The sequence below is a fragment of the Penaeus chinensis genome, chromosome 27, assembly GCF_019202785.1.
Source record: "Penaeus chinensis breed Huanghai No. 1 chromosome 27, ASM1920278v2, whole genome shotgun sequence".
In the NCBI taxonomy this organism is placed as follows: domain Eukaryota; kingdom Metazoa; phylum Arthropoda; class Malacostraca; order Decapoda; family Penaeidae; genus Penaeus; species Penaeus chinensis.
This window is the reverse complement of record NC_061845.1, coordinates 18,909,723-18,914,722: the sequence shown is the minus strand read 5'-3', so window position 1 is coordinate 18,914,722 and position 5,000 is coordinate 18,909,723.

Sequence of the window (5,000 nt, the reverse complement as noted above, 5' to 3'; positions counted from 1 at the left end):
TGTGTGTGTGTGTGTGTGTGTGTGTGTGTGTGTGTGTGTATGTATACGTATATATATATATATATATATATATATATATATATATATATATATATACATATACACACATATATATACATATTTGTGTGTGTATGTATACGTATATATATATATATATATATATATATATATATATATATATATATATATATATATATATACATATACACACATATATATACATATTTGTGTGTGTGTTTGTACAAAATCTGTGTACGTGCTTGAACATTTCAAATAACTTTCTTCTTAAAATGAATTTCATTTCTTAAATTGAATAGTCATCTCTTTATTAGACAAATTTATTTTTCTGTAGCTTTATAGGTATTTACAATAAAGAAATCTATGAACAAATGGAATTTTGTGGAAACCTTGCAATAACTAGCACATAACACAAATACGCGAACATCGTCATGAATATGCTTAATCACCACTATGGCTTTGCTCTCATTTACTTCACGAATTTGGCTCTGACGGGGCTTTGGGGCCAAACACTACCACAAAGAGCTTGCTGTACATTAATATAGTCACGAAAATCTAAGGGATGGGAATGACGTTTTCATTTAGCCCATGCACCGGGGTGGATCAATGACCCAATTCTGGCCAAGGAATATAAACGGGTTCAGGAGCTTGCTAATTGCTATAAAGATAATAAGACGACAGATAATCTTCTGCAGTTTCTGAAAGCCACCAAGGAATTCAGAGAATTAAAAACTCAGATTCGTAGTAAATACTGGGAACAATTCCTGCAAAGTATCAATAATCAAACTTCTATAGCTGACGTATGGAGAAAAAATGATAGACTGACAGGTAAAGCCCTCACAACACCGCAGTTCCACAGTCCACAGGAACAGGCTAATATGCTGCTAGAGCAGTGGGCAGGAAATTCTCAAGTACACTCACTTCTACAAGAGATAAAAAATCAGCTCAACAAGTCGAAAATAGATAGAAATTTCAATATAGCAATAGCATGTGCTGCTATTGACCCCTCCGACTTTGTCGAAATAACCGAGTGGGAACTGAGCAATGCCCTGCTGAAAGGTAAGGCAACCGCCCCTGGCGAGGACGGCATTACTTACAGCGTCCTTCGCCACATTGCTCAGGTACCAGGCAACCCACTTTTACATCTGTATAGACTCAGCCTATCACAAGGAATCCTCCCAAGCTCCTGGACTAAAAGCTTAATCCTTCCAATACCCAAACCCAATACTGATAAATACAGACCATTTTCCTTGACTTCCTGTCTATGCAAAGTACTTGAGAGAATAATTCTGAACAGGCTCATGTATCGCATAAATGCTAAGTTATCCCCCAGACTGCATGGATTTCTCCCAGGGCGTAGCAGTCAGCACTGTTTTGCAGAGTACTTAACAAACTCAAACCCAGGCATGCAAACCGTATTTCTTGATCTTAAATCTGCTTTTGATATTGCAAACAGGGAAATTATCCTTGAGCAACTAGCTAGCTTTGGTATTCAGGGAAAACTGTTAACATGGATTCAAATGTATCTGTCGAATCGATCGGCTCAGGTTCTCTTCAGGGGCATTAAGAGTACTCATACAAAAGTATTTGAACTCGACACACCTCAGGGAGGCGTACTTAGTCCCATGCTATTTAATATCCTAATGCATAGATTACTGGGCGATATACCACTTGCAGGCAATGACTCCATTATTTGCTATGCCGATGACATTTGTATTAAATCCTCATCCGAGGAGAGAATGCAAGAGATTCTAGATATACTTTCTGCAAGGGCTACTGAGTGTGGCTTGATAATTTCATCTGAAAAAACAAAGGCACTTAACCCACAGACAATCCCTCTGCCAAGGTTTCATATAAATGCCGTTGAGCTAGATCTCTGCCATCAATACAAATACCTTGGGGTGATTGTTAATGATTCAGAGTTCATTAGAAACCTGAAGAAAAGGCTGTGGGAGCGGCTGAAGCCACTTAAGACACTTGTCGGCAAAGACCATGGTATTAATATCAATATTGCGAGACTCTTTTACTTGTCATACATAAGGTCGGTCATAGATTGCCATGCATTGCACCTAGTATTGTTCAAGGAATCAGAGTTGACTAGTCTAGAAAGTGTACAAAATGAAGCCATGAGGATCATTCTTGGTGCCCCTAGAACAACAAGGATTGTGAATATGAGAACAGAACTTAATTTGCCTTCTGTTTATGAAAGAATATTATATATAAATTCCACATTTAGTGTCAAATCAATTAGAGAACCCCTCCATTGTACAGAGTTCCAAAGACAAATAAAACACAGAATAGAAGAGCTAACTTTGAATAACAACACCGATTCATACTCAAATCCATGGTTACAAGTTACGTGTAAACACTTAGCTCAGAACATACCCATAACTAAGACCCTACATGGACGTTCTGTACCACCGTGGAAAATGTCGGACCTAAGTGTATATTATACGACTGCCCCCAAATAAGACAGTGTCCCCCCTGCTATACTTAAACAGTATGCACTTGCAAGTATAAATGAGCATCTAGACACTCTTTCCAATGCATATGAATGCTACACTGACGGATCCTTGCAGTCTGGGAGTAGAGAAGGATGCGCTTTTGTTGTATATAAAAACAATATTTTGCAGCACCAGGATTGTAGGAGGGTTCATGACTGGGCTAGCACTATGCAAACTGAGTTGGCAGGAATACTCATTGCCACCGAATTTCTATTGACTCAAGGCTCAAGGGTCATTTTCTGCGATTAACAGAGTGCTCTCCAGAGTCTGAACACTCTAGACAAAGGTGCCGGAAATATTGCAAATGACATCAGGATAAACGTGTATCGTGCAAAAGAACGAGGCCATAATATACGTTTTCTGTGGATTCCATCGCATGTTGGAATCCCTAGGCATGATCATGCTGATCGCCTAGCAAAGTCAGCATGTGACAAATAAAGTGTGGAATAGATCTTGGGATACCTTTTTCTGGGATTTTATACATCATTGAAGCTTCCTTCAGAGAGGACTTAACTGATTTGATTAATTCTCAACGCCCTGAAAGCTGTAGCATAAAGCACTATGACCGGTTTAGGCAAGATTCATTCATCTAAGGTTTATATAAAACAAGAACAAGACAGTGTGATGTTGTGACTGCAAGAATCAGGCTTGGATATAGATTGTATTGGCAGGTCAGTACAGTTTGAAATGTCGAAGAAACTAAGTGTAAACTGTGTAATGAAGAATATAAGCGAACACTTGTACATTATATCTCAGAGTGCCATGTGATACAGCCTTTCAGGCCACCTAGCATGAGGTACGGAGAACTATGTAACTACTTCATATCATCTGATGCCCAAGAAGATATACTTATGTTGTATCCTAAATTTGGAATGTAGTATCACATAACCGAATATAAAATGTATTAATGCTTTCCCACGCCCAAGCTATATGCCGGCGTGGCAGATGAGTGGATAAAGGACTGTGCAATTGTTCCTTTCCTTAAACTGATAAAGTACTCATAGCAATGCTATAAGCTAAAATTCAAATGTAACACTATGTAATGTTATGACCATGCATTAAATGTACCACAGCTTGCCCACGCCTGTGCAGTTAGCCAGGGTGGTAAATAAAGGACTAAACTAAAATTACTTTAATCATATAAATGACGTTGAGCTAGATCTCTGCCATCAATACAAATACCTTGGGGTGATTGTTAATGATTCAGAGTTCATTAGAAACCTGAAGAAAAGGCTGTGGGAGTGGCAAAGACCATGGATTAATGTCAATATTGTGAGACTCTTTTACTTGTCATACATAAGGTCGGTCATTAGATTGCCATGCATTGCACCTAGTATTGGTCAAGGAATCAGAGTTGGCTATCTAGAAAGTGTACAAAATGAAGCCATGAGGATCATTCTTGGTGCCCCTAGAACAACAAGGATTGTGAATATGAGAACAGAACTTAATTTGCCTTCTGTTTATGAAAGAATATTATATATAAATACCACATTTAGTGTCAAATCAATTAGAGAACCCCTCCATTGTACAGAGTTCCAAAGACAACTAAAACACAGAATAGAAGAACTAACTTTGAATGACAACACCGGTTCATACTCAAATCCATGGGTACAAGTAACGTGTAAACACTTAGCTCAGCTGAACATACCCATAAATAAGACCCTACATGGACGTTCTGTACCACCGTGGAAAATGTCGGACCTAAGTGTATATTATACGACTGCCCCCCAAAAAAGACAGTGTCCCCCTTGCTATGCTTAAGCAGTATGCACTTGCAATTACATATGAACATCTAGAAACTCTTTCCAATGCATATGAATGCTACACTGGTGGATCCTTGCAGTCTCGGAGCAGAGCAGGATGCGCTTTTGTTGTATATAAAAATAATATTTTGCAGCACCAGGATTGTAAGAGGGTTCATGACTGGGCTAGCACTATGCAAACTGAGTTGGCAGGAATACTCATTGCCACCGAATTTCTATTGAATCAAAGCTCGGGGGTCATTTTCTGCGATTCACAGAGTGCTCTCCAGGCTCTGAACACTCTAGACAAAGGTGCCGGAAATATTGCAAATGACATCAGGATAAACGTGTGTCGTGCAAAAGAACGAGGCCATAATATACATTTTCTGTGGATTCCATTGCATGTTGGAATCCCTAGGCATGATCATGCTGATCGCCTAGCAAAGTCAGCATGTGACAAATAAAGTGTGGATATAGATCTTGGGATACCTCTTTCTAGGATTTTAAACATCATTAAAGCTTCCTTCAGAGAGGATTTGACTGATTTGATTAATTCTCAACGCCCTGAAAGCTGTAGCATATGACACTATGACCGGTTTAGGCAAGATTCATTCATCTATGGTTAATGTAAAACAAGAACAAGACAGTGTGACTGCAAGAATCAGGCTTGGATATAGATTGCATTGGCAGGGCAGTACAGATGAATTGATAAAGGACTGTGCAATTTTTCTTTTCC